Here is a 16,085-nt window from a genome sequence, read left to right on the forward strand (position 1 = left end):
GGTGGGCGGTTTCAATCAGTGTGCTTCCCCTAACACTCACTGGGAAAGGAAACTCATTCATCATCTGAGTTTGGGAAATGCCCAGAAAGCGGCTCAGCCTCCAGGTCCCTGACCTTCTCTGCTCCTGCCCAGCAGTCAAGTGTTGTCAGAACAACAGGGATCAGCCCTGGAGGCCACAGAGTCAGAACAGAGGAAGGTATGCTAGAGTTTACACCCTTGATGATGAACTATCTAGGATATTCAGCAGAGAGGAAAAGAAGGAGAGTGAGACAAAGATGGGCACACACTCATGGGCTCCTGATACCCACAGGTCCTGACCTAGGTGTTTGTGATACAGTAAAGGGACAAAGCAGATGATTAGTTAATCCCACTAGGTAAATAAAGATAAAAGGATGGGAAACCCCTGGAAGTTAATGATCAACTCAAGAAAGCACTTTAGAAATGCAAATTCTCCCCCGCCCTAATTTCTGCATCAGAAACTCTGAAGGCAATGGCACCCCACTCCAGTACTGTTGCCCGGAAAATCCCATGGATGGAGGAGCATGGTAGGCTGCAGTCCATGAGGTCGCTAAGAGTCAGACATGACTGAGCGACTTCATTTTCACTTTCCACTTTCATGCATTGGAGAAGGAAATGGCAACCCACTCCAGTGTTCTTGCCTGGAGAATTCCATGGACGGAGAAGCCTGGTAGGCTGCAGTCCATGGGGTCGCAGAGAGTCAGACACGACTGAAGTGACGTAGCAGCAGCAGCAGACCACGTATTCTCGAGGCACCTGTCTCCAAGGCTCTGCCCAGGATGGAACAAGGGCAGGCATTAACAAAGCATCCTCTTTCCTTCCCCTGGAGCAGGGCAGTGTGCTAGAATCTTATTCTACCAATGCTTCCTCCTCTCTCTCTTCTCTCACACCATCAGTAGACTCCGTTTTTTTAGAGCAGAGTAGATTTATAGAAAAAATGAACAGCGACGACAGAGTTCCCACATAGCCTCTTCCCATCACTCAGTTTCCTATTATCTTCCCTTACTTTGGGCTTCCCTGGTGGCTCAAATGGTAAAGAATCTGCCTGCAATGCAGGAGACCTGGCTTCGATCTCTGGGTGGGGAAGATCCCCTGGAGAAGGAAATGGCAACCCACTTCAGCATTCTTTCCTGGGAAATCCCATGGACAGAGGGTCCTGGAGAGCTACAGTCCATGGGGCTTCAGAGTTGAACACCACGGAGTGACTGTCACTTCCCTTATTTTAGTATATTTATTAGAACTAATAAACCTATGTTAACTGAGTTTCATGATTCACACTAAGGCTCACTCCACCTGTTGCACTATTCCATGGGTTTTGGCAAATCCACAGTGTCATGTACCCTTTGATTCACTGTCACATACCAAACAGAGCATAAGACTTCACTTTAAGTAAATAAATATTTACAGATCACGAGGGTTTCGAGAGAAAAAGAGTTAGGCAAGTAAAGTCCTTAATCACCATTAAATGCTTTGAGAAACAAAAACCATTTAAAACAGTTTACTACCAAAAGAGACACTACGAAAACACTCTGCATTAATAAAGTTCAAATTGACTAATTAAAAGTAGGCTGGAAGCAAATAACATGATTTAACTGATTAACTTCGACTACAAGTCAAACAAAGTAATGGTCTTAGGTTCTCCAACTTGATTGAAAACTAAATTCTCAGCTAACTTAGCCTGCAAAGAAAGCAGATCCTTTGTAAAAAAACCAAGTATTTTCTTAATTATATTGAATTGATTCATACTGCTTTCAAGGTGTATTCTATCCTTCTACTTTTCTGTATATTCATTGTATTAATTTTTGTCAGTTTGATATTGAAACTCTGTTAATTTATCTACTTAAAAAATAATTGTGATATATAGTGGAACTATATGTAACTTGGTTCTGTTTTTCCAAGTCTCCTGTAAATGTGTCATCATACTTTCATAATTTAAAAAATAGAAAAGAGAAAAAAAAAGCATTTTGATGTTAATTCTGAAACATCTTCTGCAAGAATTTTCATAATAAATAATGTGACTTTAACATACTTGTTCAAGTCAGACTTTGGCATTCCTTGGAACACCTACAAAGTAGTAATACGTTTCACCTCTGTGTCCCACACAACACACAGCCTGTCTCCTTTACCCAGAAGGATACACACATGTACTCTGTGACCTTAAGAGCACCTCTGACTGCTTTTAAGGATGATAAATGATCAATATGATGTAATCAAGTGGATTCTGATCTTTCTGGCCACTGTTTAAACGGTTTTGTTGGGAGAGAAGAGAAAAGGTATTGGAGGCCCTCTGCCGGTGAGCCCATGTAATGGCAGGTTTGGGGCTCTCCACACTCAGTGCTTTTAAAGAGTTACAGGATGGGAACTCAGAGGCACGAGGGATTGTTCTTTGGGTCTGAAAGGTAGAACACAGACTCGGGTGGGAGGGCACAGCTGTTAAAACAGTGAGGTTGACAGCTGGGACTTTTTTCAGCTTTATTGAGGTAAAGGGAAAATTATAATGTGTTTATGGTTGTTGTTGTTCAGTCACCAAGTCATGTCCGACTCTTTGTGACCACATGGACTGCAGCACGCCAGGCCTCCCTGTCCTTCACCATCTCCCGGAGTTTGACCAAGTTCATGTCCATCGAATCGGTGATGCCATCCAACCGTCTCATCCTCTGTCGTCCCCTTCTCCTCCTGCCCTCAATCTTTTCCAGCATCAAGGTCTTTTCCAGTGAGTCGGCTCTTCACATCAGTTGGCCAAAGTGCTGGAGCTTCACCCTCAGCATCAGTCCTTCCAATGAATATTCAGGGCTGATTTTCTTTAGGACTGGTTTGATCTCCTTGCTGTCCAAGGCACAACATGATTATGTAATATAGTTATACATTGTGGAATGATTTCTACGAGAGAGTTGTTAACACATCTATCACCTCATATACTTACCTTTTTTTTTCATTTGTGAGAACACGAGTTTTGTTCTCTTGGCAAATTTCAATTACACAAGAGTGTTATCAGCTATAGTAACCATGTTATACATCAGATTCTCACACCTTTTTCATCTTATAACTGAAAGCCTCTGTGCTTTCACTAGTCTCCTTCTATTTCCCTACTCCAAGCCCCCTGCAAGCACCATTTAACTGTTTCTATGAGTTTTCTTTTTCTCTTCTAAATTTCAACCAATGTCAGGGAGGTGAGCCCCTATGTTTTCTTCTAGGAGTTTTATGATTTCAGGGATTACTATCAAATCGTTAATCCTTTTGAGTTGATTTTTGTGTATGGTACAATATAGTCCTGTGATCCAGTTTCATTCTTTTGCATGTCTATCCAGTTTGTGTGTGTGTGTGTGTTAGTTGCTCAGTCATGTCTGACCTCTTTGCGATCCCAGGGACTATCGCCCACCAGGCTCCTCTGTCCATGAAATTCTCCAAGCAAGAATACTGGAGTGGGTTACCATTTCCTTCTCCAAGGAATCTTCCCAACCCAGGGGTTGAACGTGGGTCTCTTGTATTGCAGGCAGATTCTTTACTTTCTGAGCCACCAAGGAAGCCCATCCTGTTTCAATTCAGCCCAGTTCAGTCGCTCAGTCGTGTCTGACTCTTTGCGACCCCATGAATCGCAGCACGCCAGGCCTCCCTGTCCATCACCAATTCCTGGGATCCACCCAAACCCATGTCCACTGAGTCAGTGATGCCATCCAACCATGTCATCCTCTGTCGTCCCCTTCTCCTCCTGCCCTCAATCTTTCCCAGCATCCAGTTTTCTCAACACCATTTATTAAAGAAATTATCCTTTCCATTTTGTATATCTTGGCTCTTTGCTTGAAAAAATAATTGATCATATAAGCATGAGATAATTTCAGGGCTCTCTGTTCTGTCTCATTAATCTTTGTGTCTGTTTTTATGTGAGTATGGTATTGTTTTGATAGCTGTAACTTTGTATAACTTTGTAATATAGCTTTATATCAAGACATGTGATGATTCCATCTTTGCTCTTCTTCCTCAAGGTTGCTTTAGCTATTTGGGGTCTTTTGTGGTTCCATATGAATTTTAGGCTTATTATTTTTATTTCTGTGAAAAATACCATTGGAATTGTGATAGAGAATGCATTGAACCTGTAGATCACCAGTGGTAGTGCAGGCATTTTAACAATGTTAGCTCTTCAAATGTATGAACAAAATCCATTTTTTGGTGTCTTCTTCAATTTCTTTCATCAATGTATCATAGTTTACAGTGTACAGATATTTCATCTCTTTATTTCTAAGTAATTTGTTATTTTAGGTGCTACTGTAAATGGGATTGCTTCTTAATCAATCAGTTCTGTTTATATGTACTTTATATATATAGGTGCTCCACTGTTGGATGTGTGAATATTTGTAATTATTATATCCTCTTGGTGAACTGAGCCCTTTATACTTATATAATGACCTTTTTTGTCTCTTGTTACAGGTTTTACGTTAAATTTATATTTTATATGGTATAAGTACAGCTACTACTGCTTTGTTTTGTTTTCTCTTTGTGTGACATTTTTTTTTCCATTTCTTCCCTTTCAATCTACTTGTGTCCTTAAAGTTTAAGTGAGTCTCCTGTGGCAGCAAAGAGTTGAATCCTGTTTTTTATCCCTTCAACCATTTTATGTCTTTTGTTTGAAGAATTTGATTTATTTATATTTAAAGTAATTATTGATGGATATGAACTTACTGTTGCCATTTTGTTAATTGTTTTCTGACTGTTTTATAATTTGTGATTTGATGATTTGTGATTGGAAAGCCTTACAGTTGTACTCTTTGATCTCTTTCTCTTTGTCTATCTACTGTAAGTTTTTGCTTTGTAGTTATTAGGAAGCTTACATAAAATAATTTATATTTATAATAGTCTGTTTTAAGCTTGTCTTAATTTCAAAGGCAACAAAATCTCTACACTTTTATCCTTCCCTCCATTTTATGTTTTTTATGCGACAGTTTACATCTTTTTATATTATGTATCCATTAAAAATTATTCTAGTTATTTTTAATATTTTTGTATTTTAAAATTTTATACTAGCTTTACAAGTGATTTACCCATCATTACAGTATTAGAATATTTTGAATTTAGTTATATATTTACCATTAATAATGAGTTTTATATTTTATATGTTTTCTGGTTACTAATAAGTATCCTTTTGTTTCAGCTTGAAGAACTCTCTAATGTCTAGGCTGGGATAGTGGTGAACTCCTTCAGTTTCTCTTTGGGAAACTCTCTCTCTCTCCTTCAATTTTAAATGACAGCTCTGCTGCATAGGGCATTCTTGGTTGGCAGTTTTTTCTTTTTAACACTGTGAACGTGTCATTCTACTTCTGCTCACAAGGCTTATGCTGAAATGTTCTCTCACTGTCTCACTGGGGTTCCCTTGTATGTAACAAGGTGAATTTCTCTTGCGGCTTTTAAGATTCTTTCTTTGTCTTTAACTTTTGCTACTTCAGCCATACTGTGTGTGGTACAAGTCTTTTTGGATTCATCTCTCCCGGTACTTCTTGAGCTTCCTGGATGTGGATGTCTGTTTATTTCTCCAGATTAAGGGTGTTTTTAGCCATTATTTTTTTGAATAAGCTTATTGTTCCTTGCTCTCTCTCTTCTCCCTCTGGATCCCTGTAACATGAATTTTGGTATTCTTAATGTTGTCCCATAAGTCCCTTAAGCTATCTGCTCTTTTAAAAAATTCATTCTTTCTTTTTGTGCCTCGCATTGGATGAATTCCACTGTCCTGTTTGTGTTTTGTCAAAACCACTGTTTACTTCTTAATATTGCTCTCATTATAAGGCATTGCTACTGCTGACTTGTATTTGTGGTTTCTGTACCATACTGAATTTCTTGAGTGTAAAGGTCACTTCTTATTTGTTTTTGAAAGCTTATAAAAGTGTCTAGTATGATATGTATGATAGATAAATGGTGTATAAGTAAAAGTGAGAGTTCACTGCAAATCATAACCATGGTTTTTATCAATGATAGTATGACAAGACATGTAACATGGGTTTTCCTCTTAATTCAGGGGCCATTAAAACTCATATACAAAGCTAATGTGTAAAATAACCCATTATGATAGTTGACAATTAATACTGAACTAGCATTTGCTGCCACCACCAGCTCTTTCTGGAGCTAGACTTTGCATCTTACTTTGCTGTGTATTTCTTTTTTTTTTTTTTAAACTTTACAAATTGTATTAATTTTGCCAAATTGCTGTGTATTTCTAACTTCATCTCTGAGAGGTCACTCTGGTACCCTATGATTCTGTGTTTAAAAATTCACTCTCTTAAGGTGCTTATTATTGAGTGTGTGTTAAATTATTTAGTAAAGCCCTCAAAAACTTGGTAAAGTGGAGGTAAGTTTTCACTCCCTCCCCAACTCACACATCTCAGTAACAACAGGTATGATACAAGTGCATAACACGAGTGCTTTTTCCTTCTGTTTTTCCTTTCTTTCAACTGGAAGCACAACACTTCCTAAGAGCTCCTTGAACTTAATTGACACAAAATTCATCTTCCTCTCCTCCTGTGGGTTTTTTTTTTCAGAGGTTCCCTTAGGTTCCGAGGAGCTTGGTAAAAAGTGGGGGCTGTGATTATGTAGCTGTCATTTAGATCATTTAGACCACAGCCTGTCTCCCTTCTGACACATCCACCCAGGTCCTTGAAACATGTGTTTTCTTTGTGTGACTCACCTGGTTCTGCCTATAAAGCTTTCCAGTCCTGACTTTCTGGGTCAGAGATGTTCATACCAGCACATTCGGACCTGGTAATAAATATTTCTAATTTCTTTAAAGATCTGATTATTTGTATTCTGAAACAATCTCCACAAAAATACAGTTAATGCCCAAACTGAAACAAATATGAGCTTCAATTGCAAGATACTTTGACCTCTGGCATACAAGTCCAGGGGGCTCTTGGTTTTCATTTTTTCCACTCAATTTAAAGTTTTACCAGTAACTTGTATTTTTTCTGTTTTGTTGCTGTTGGCTCACTAGAGGGAGACAGCGGAAAAGGTTTCAGAGAAGCTGAGCCAGAAATCACAGAAAACCCAGTATCTCATAGGCCAGCGTTCTACAGCTTTCTAAAAACAACTTGGCATCAAATGCCAAATTTAATGATGAAGTAAATTAAGACACTTGTTTTTCTGTGCTCTCTTCTTGAGGATAAAATTGTGATGGATAATTCAGTCAGTGCATCTTTGACTAGGAGTTGATTACTGATTGGATGTGATGTCTTCTGTTTCTATGTCATTAAAGGCATTCACAAATAATGTATATATTTTTTTCTTCTGCTCTCTCTCATTTGATTTTTCAGTAGAAATATCCTAATGTGATCATTTTCCTATGAGTCCTCCAAATTGTTCCTGCTTATAGCTTGAGGGATGGCATTTTAAAAGTTTAGATGTTGGGACTTGGTCATCAACGCTGTTAGGAATCAGAACATAAATATAGTTTCTGTGCACTCACTGTATTTGATAATATAACTTCCCACCAGTTCCATGACTGGATTGGGTTCCCTTCTGGGGAATGGATTGTTTTAGAGGTTTTGTGCATAGTAGAATCTTTTTGGATACAAGTGTGTTTTTATCCAGAGGGCTAAAACTTTGCAGGTGACATTTTGGCCATTGGGGCAAAACCACTGAGTCAAGTTTCTGAGAATGCCTTTATGTGTCTCTTCTCTCTACATTCAAAGTCAGGTGAGGTCTGTTGTTTTAGTGGATCTCACTGTGGGATCACAGAAGTGAGTTATTCTCCGTGAAATGATCTCTTCTTTCTTCCCTCATCCAGGCACAGTAAACCCTTATCAGCTTGGCTGAAATGATCTAAAAAGAAAACAAAAATTGGGCCTTGCAGAGAGACGTTGCATGGGTTTCTTGTACTCCCCCTGGGGTCTGAGGCAGACACACATGGGGCAAACTTTGAATAGCCTCGACAAGAATGTGTAAAGGGCATTGTGGCAAAGTGAACGCAGGGCCTGCCCCCTGCTCCACAGCATTAAAAGGAGCAGGAAGGAACTGTGGCAGAGAAGGGACAATGGCGTGACCTGGGGTAAGCATCCCTGCCAGGAAGCTGAGCATGAAACACGAAAGGCAGTGGCGGTGTCACCCTGTTTCTGTTAATTACAGAACAGCCGCACTTCATTTCATTCTGAATGGAATACTGTTCCTCTGTCATTAAATATGTACGTTCCATAAAATATGGATTAGCCCTGGGCTTTGCTGGCGCTCGATGCATGGCAGACTTTCCAATCTGACCTAAATTATTCGTGTTGGTTTTATGACCTGGAAAGCAAATGGATGCATTCCAAAGACTCTGGCTAAGATGGTTTAAATTATTCCATTGTAATATGGAACAAATCCTTACATGTCAACCCTGGGAAAAAAAAAAGAAAAAGCAATCCTGTTATACTGCAGAAATGAACTAGTCGTTAATTCAGACAAGAGCCTGTGGCTTCATCACACATCTGCCCTTCATTTTATTCAATGTTGTCTGCCCCTGCTGGCTTTTTTCCTTTTCATATTTATTTATTTGCTGTTCTGGGTCTTAGCTGTGGTGTGTGGGATCTAGTTCCCTGACCAGGGATCGAACCTGGGCCCCTGCGCTGGGATCATGGAATATTAGCCATTGACCACCATTCTATTCTCTCAGACCTTGTGGCTTGTTGAAGCCTGGATGACTTGGTATATTGTTACCTTTCTTAAAAAAGGGCTTCCCTGGTAAAGAATCTGTGTGCAATACAGGAGACACAGATTCAGTTCCTGGGTTGGGAAGATCCCTTGGAGAAGGAAATGGCAACTCACTCCAGTATTCTTGCCTGGGAAATCCATGGACAGAGGAGCCTGGTGAGCTACAGTCCACAGACTTGCAAAGAGGTGGACATGACTGAGTGACTAATACTTTTTCCTAAACAAATGAGCTGGGATTTGTTTAAAATATAAGTTAACTAATTGGTTCTGTGCAGAAATGATGAATTGAAAATGCATTGAAAATGGCTTTCAGTGAGGAAAAAATGGCAGAAAAGAGATAATAAATGATAATAATTCATACAATCATAAAATGTGATTAAATCTAGCACTATGAGTTAATTCTAAAAACCAGTCAATGTAATCAGTATATTATTTTTATGATCTCATAGAGGAAAATGTGTTTCCTTTGGTAGAGCTTTCTAGTTTTACTGGCTCTGTCTAGGTTAATCAAAATGTAACATATATTGGGAAGAGCCCACTTTCCCCTCCTCTTGATAAACTAAAACTAAAATATAAAATGCAGCTGAAGATTAAAAACACCATCTGCTACATGGAATTGTACCAAATCAGAAGTCATGCATCATTTTGGGGGTACTGATGAGAGGAAGCCTAGGGTGTAATTTTCATGGCTTTTATTAGACGAATGAATTTTTTTATTCCTGAATAACGTGCAGAGAAAGTTTGCTTTCACATGGGACACATTCTCTACAGATGTATTTCGCTTATTCATATTTAAAGACATTGGTCTCTTCATAACTTCCTTTAATGTTTATGTGTAATTAACATTTATATAAAGCTTTGCATTTATGAGACAGTTTCAAAATGCATGAGCTCATTGAATCTTCATAATAACTTTAGAGGTAGGAGTCACTAGCCCTGTTTGACTGATGTGTGCTCAGTCGCTCAGTCCTGTTTGACTCTTTGCGACCCCATGGACTGTAGCCCACCAGGCTCCTGTGTCCATGGGATTTTCCAGGCAAGAATACTGGAGTGGGTGGCCATGCCCTCTTCCAGGGATTTGAATTATGATGGCTCAGTAACTTGGAGATGAAATCTCTCCTCAATCTCCCGTGGCAATGTGGGACACGAACCACAAATTCAAGTCCCTCCCCCCACCCACTAGTGTCACCTGCCCTTCAGACCCTTCCATCTTCCGTCTTGGTTTTGCCCTGTGCTTTACCTATAAGCACCCGCCCAGCTTTGTTTCCTGGAAGCTCACCTTTCCCAATCTGTGTTTCTGGCCATGACTCTTTCTGAGCACCTTGTGGCCAGGACACTAAATGTGGATTCCTGAGTGTTGTGCAACCTCAGCTGGACCCACCCCTGCAGGTCCTTCCTGTGTCCACCAGCTTCCTTCCACAACCCTTCGACCTCCATGTCCTCTCAAGCCCATCCCTTTTCATCCTTTATAGACACCAAACATGGTAAGTAGACTCAGGAAGGCTCCCTAAATTCAATCTCCTTTCCATCATGACTTGCACTGTGTTGATGCTCTTCCTTGTCACCTTATCTCAGCTCGATCCCATCATCCACCTGCTAAGTGGCTCACCTTACCAGATGTTTGTGCTCCATGCCACAATTATCTTATGCAGTATCAGAGTTTTCTTCTACAAAAGTGTCTGGTTATACACCACTAATGCTTTAAAATTTGCATTGACCTCTGGTCCTACAAGGGAAAAAAAACATGGGTTTATTTTTGTGCCATGTGAGCAACCAAAGCACAGAAAATGGGCGGGAGGTGAAGCGACTGGATGGGAGTAGGGGGACGGCAGAAGGTACTATGAACATATTTCTGTTTTACTATGTGGAGAAGTGAATGATTCTGCCCAAATTTAATAAAACTCCAGTAGACAAAACTAAAACTCTTAGTTTTAGAAGATCAAATTATATTGAGATCTGAAAAATAGAATATAAACTAATATATTTTTTCAATAATAGAATAACGTATAAATAATGTAAAAATTGTCAGAAAGTGTGGGGAGAGAGGTAGATGAGGTGTGTTGAGGTACTTATTTTACAGTACAGGAGGTAATAAATGCAATTCAGATTTAATATATCAGGGAACAGAAGCATAATCCATGGCTGAATAATGTTAATCAGTAGATGTGCTGAAAGCAGAACTCATTGAAACACTGGGGCTGTTTGAAAGTCTTAGCGATGTGAGTATACTGATTCTAAATTTAAAATAACACAATTTAAAAACCAAGTGTTAGCAAGAGTGGGGTTGTGAATATAAATGGAACCGTCTTTCTGGAGGGCATTTTGGCAATATATATCTAAAACTATTCATTTTAAATTATCCTACCCAGTAATTCTGCTTCGAAGTATTTATCCTAAGGAAATAATTAAAGATGCAAAGATAAATTTATAGTCAAGAATATTAATTGAAGTTGGTTTTTTATATAAATCAATTAAAATATTTGAAATACCAGAGTAGAAATCAGCCATATGAAATATAGAACATTCAGATAAAAGAATACAAGATTCTATTAAAATTGAATCTTTTAAATTCAATTAAATATTGAATATTATTAAATATTATCCAGACATATAAAAAATGAGCATAATATAATGATACATGTAGTCATGGGAGGAGGCTATTTCAAGAGCGTGCCCCCAATTATATTAAATATATATGATTATCAAAGAGACACCATTGCACCTTTTCATACCCATAAGGACAGAATGGGCTTAATGATCAGATTTTCTGATAAAAAAGATGTTGAGTCTTCTAAAAGCCTTCATGGAATAATGTTAAAGAAAATGTACATTATGTAAGAGCATGTGGATTTTGATAATAATTTGTAAAAGAAGAGTCCAGTGGTTAAAAATATCCATAGAACAGATTAAGTGAAGGAAAAAAAATAGGTATTTGTAAAAAAAAAAACAACAAAAAATCTTCAAACTATTAATAGAAAAAACTTCTGGGTACTGGAGCAGTGGGTACTGTTAGATTGCTTCTTGATTCACATCCCAAATTCTCCATGAAGGAAAAAAAGCTTTTTTTCCTTTTTTTGTGAACACTGAGCATCTGTGTGTTTTTTCCCCCCCAGAAAAGGGCATTTGATCCCTTTCTGGTAACCGTAGCTTCCTTTCCCTGTGGGAAGGTACCCAGTCCTCCACTCACAGACTGTGTCGCTTTAGTGAAGTGTCTTATCCAAGATCTAAAGGGATTTCCTGGTGGCTCAGTGGTAAAAGAATTGACCTGCAATGCAGGAGACTCGGGTTCAATTCCTTGGTCAGGAAGATCCCCTGGAGGAGGAAATGGCAACCCATTCCAGGATTCTTGCCTGGAGAATCCAATGGACAGAGGAGCCTGGCAGGCTGCAGTCCATGGGGTCAGTGGACGACTGGGCAACTGAACAACAACAAAGCATTCAGGATAGACCCTGGCTGAGTCAACACAAGCCCAACAACTGTGTTAACTTCAGTCAGCATCAACATGGACATTGTGCATCAATAAGTGAGCCATCTTAGCCTGATTTCTGAGCCCTCTATTGGATATAAGCATGTGGGGTTATCCAATGAGAGAAGATATGGACATATAGTTCAAAATATTACAGACCTATTAACTCTGGGCATTTCTCTAGTTTTGTTAACCCCAGTGGGCAATCTCCTGATGTCTGTTGGTATGAGTCTTACTTTTCACACGTGTATGTGTGTGTGTGTGTTAGTCGCTTAGTCGTGTCCAGCTCTGAAACACCATGGGTTGTAGCCCACCAGGCTCCTCTGCCCATGGGACTCTCCAGGCAAGAACACTGGAGTGGGTTGCCACTTCCTTTTCCTTTCACCCTTTTAACTCAAGAGATTTCGGTTCCCTGGAACTTTGCCTTCTGGTTGAATACCACCAGAATTCCCCAGTATTTCCTAAAAAAATCCATGTGCCCCTGTTTGCATTTTCCCTGTGTGCTTGTCCAGGGCAGCTCAGTGCTTTTGAAGTCACCAAGCATTTTAGGCATTGGGGTGTGAATGAGGTGCCTGGGGATGTGTGAGAATCAGGCCTACTGGGTTTTTCTTGATTGGGCTGAGCTACAATCTGAATCTGATTTTACAAAGAAGTTAGTCCTTTAAGAACCTGATGATTTTCCTTTTCATGTCTGAATAATACAGCTTGATGGATGGCTCCCTGGTGGGATTAGAAAGTAAGAAAGGCCTTGTGTTCCTTCCCAGATGGTTCTGCTTGATATTATCTCATGACACAGCATCCTTGGTTGCTGGCAGGACTGTATTTCTCTCTGTCTCTCTGTTCAATTTTAACTACATTACATATGATGGTGTTAATTAACAAGCATTGATTTCAAAACTATCTGGGACATAATGCTATACTTGTGAATAAATAAAAATTAAGCCAAACGGGGACTTCCCTGGCAGTCCAGTGGTTAGGATTTTGTGCCCTCATTGCCAAGGGTCCAGGTTCAATCCTTGGTTGGGGAACTAAGATCCTGCAAGCCATGAAGAATGGCTCCCAAAATTGCAAAATAATAAAATAAAGTCCACATCTTTATTTTAAGAAATTAATCCAAATTGAACTAAGTGCCAGAAAAATCAGGTACAGTCACTTGTAAATGACTGAGGTTACATATATGTACATAATATAAATTATATTATATAAGATCATGGCATCCAGTCCCATCACTTCATGGAAAATAGATGGGGAAAAAGTGGAAACAGAGACAGACTTTATTTTCTTGGACTCCAAAATCACTGTGGATTGTGACTGCAGCCATAAAATTAAAAGATGCTTGCTCCTTGGAAGAAAAGCTATGACAAACCTAGGCAGCATAGTAAAAAGCAGAGACATCACTTTGCCAATAAAGTTCTGTATAGTTGAAGCTATGGTTTTTCCAGTAGTCATGTACGGATGTGAGAGTTGAACTATAAAGAAGGCTGAGCACTGAAGAATTGATGCTTTTGAACTGTGGTGTTGGAGAAGACTCTTGAGAGTCCCTGTTACTGCAAGGATATCAAACCAGTCCATCCTAAAGGAAATCAGTCTTGAGTCTTCATTGGAAGGACTGATGCTGAAGATGGAGCTCCGATATATTTTGGCCATGGATGTGAATGGCCGACTCATGGAAAATACCCTGATGCTGGGAAAGGTTGAAGGCAGGAGGAGAAGGGGACAACAGAGGGTGAGATGGTTGGATGGCACCACCGACTCAATGGACATGAGTTTGAGCAAACTCTGGGAGACAGTGAAGGACAGGGAAGCCTGATGTGCTGCAGTCCATGGGGTTGAAAAGAGCCGGACATGACTGAGCAGCTGAATAACAAAAATATAAGTTATATACATATATGCATAATGTGTATGTGCTCAGTCACTCAGTTGCCAGGCCTCCTGTCCTTCACTGTCTCCCAGAGATGCCATCCAATCATCTCACCCTCTGTTGTCCCCTTCTCCTCTTGCCTTCAATCTTTCCCAGCATCAGGGTCTTTTCCAATGAGTCGGCTCTTCACATCAAGTGGCCGGTTGCTCAGTTGTGTCCTACTCTTTGCAACCCCATGGACTGTAGCTTGCCAGGCTCCTCTGTCCATGGGATTCTCCAGGCAAGAATACGGGAGTGGATTGCAATATTCTTCTCTAGACAATCTTCCCAATCCAGGAATCCAACCCCAGCCTCCTGCATTGCAGGCAGAGATACTTGGGAGTGTGTTTTTCCCTTAGCTGGTAAGAGAGATAAAGAATTTAAATGTGTGAGAGCATCAGATCTTTCAAATATGAATACTTAAAATTTTAAAAGCCAGAGAAATGGAAGCTGGAGTAGATATGATCTAATTTTTTTCTGAACACCTTTTTATTTATTTATTGTTATTTTTTGGCCATGCTCCTCGGCATGTTGGATCTTAGTTCCCCTATCAGTGCATTGGAAGCATGGAGTCTTAACCACTAGACCACCAGAGAAATCCCTGGATAGTGAGCCCCTTTTACACTTCAACCAGACATTAAAAAATGCTCATAACTTAGCAGCCATGGCTCACACTGCTGGAGCTAGCCTGTGGGGTGGCTCAGACATAACAAATGTGCTAGGTTAGAACCTGCCTTCTTTCAAGCTTCTTCCAAGCTTCTCAAGTGACAGAGGGAGGGGCAGGTAGGCTTTTTGTTGGGACTAACATAGCTGCTCATTTGAAAAGAAAGTACTCTGGAAAATAATAGAGACAAATGAAAAATATGCTTTAGTTGAGAGCTAATGAACTTAGGAGACTGGAAAGCCTTTTCTGAATAGTAATTAAAAATGTAACTAGGCAGATTTTGCCTTTTTTGTAAGATCTGATTTGAAAATGAGGAGAGGGAGCACAGTAAGACACCATAAAAATTCGTCTTGATCCCTACCATGAATGGGTTTCCCCGGTGAACTCAGATGGTAAGGGATCTGCCTGCAATGCAGGAGACCCAGGTTTGATCCCTGGGTCTGGAAGATTCCCTGGAGAAGGGAATGGAAACCCACTCCAGTATCCTTGCCTGGAAAATTCTATGGGCAGAGGAGCCTAGAGGGCTACAATCCATAGGGATGCAAAGAGTTGGACAAAACTGAGTGACTGAGCACATACGGCACACCTAAAACACGACATCAGTAGTGAAGTAGATGTCATGTTGAATATGAATAGCATACAAGACAAAATATATCCCTTCCCAATAGTCATCAGAGAATGGCTTCTGATCACCTATTGGGTTGGCCAAAATCTCTTTGAGATTTCTTGTAAAGCGCTATGAAAATGAAAAGTGAAAGTGAAAAGCTCTCAGTCATGTCCAACTCTTTACAACCCCATGGACTGTAGCCTGCCAGGCTTCTCTGTCCATGGAATTCTCTAGGCAAGAATACTGGAGTGGTAGCCATTCCCTTCTCCAGGGGATCTTCCCAATCCAGGGATTGAACCCATGTCTCTCACATTGCAGGCAGATTCTTTACCATCTGAGCCACCAGGGCTCAGAATGCTATAGAAATGCTATAGAAAAAACCCAAACAAACTTTTTGGCTAATCTAGTACATTCTCTAGGCAAAATGTAGGGTATGAGATGGCACAATGGCATATTTCAGGCTGTAGAGACTTCCCACTGCCCTGGAAGCAGCTGTGTGATATCTGAGGACTGCGAGGGTGTAATTCAGGCTTAATTCCAAATTTAAATAAATTTGTAGAAGAATACAGATTGGCATTAGTAGTAGCTATTATCTTTCCAACTTCTAGAAAATGGTGATGCTGATATGAAATTTTAATCTCTGAGAACAGTTTGGAGAAGAAAATGCAAAATCAAAATGCATTTAAGAGTTGATTTTAAAACTCATATACTTCTCTATATGTAAAAGCACTTCAGTTCAGTTTAGTTCTGTTGCTCAGTCATGTCT

The sequence above is a fragment of the Bos indicus x Bos taurus genome, chromosome 11 (assembly GCF_003369695.1).
Source record: "Bos indicus x Bos taurus breed Angus x Brahman F1 hybrid chromosome 11, Bos_hybrid_MaternalHap_v2.0, whole genome shotgun sequence".
Taxonomy (NCBI): domain Eukaryota; kingdom Metazoa; phylum Chordata; class Mammalia; order Artiodactyla; family Bovidae; genus Bos; species Bos indicus x Bos taurus.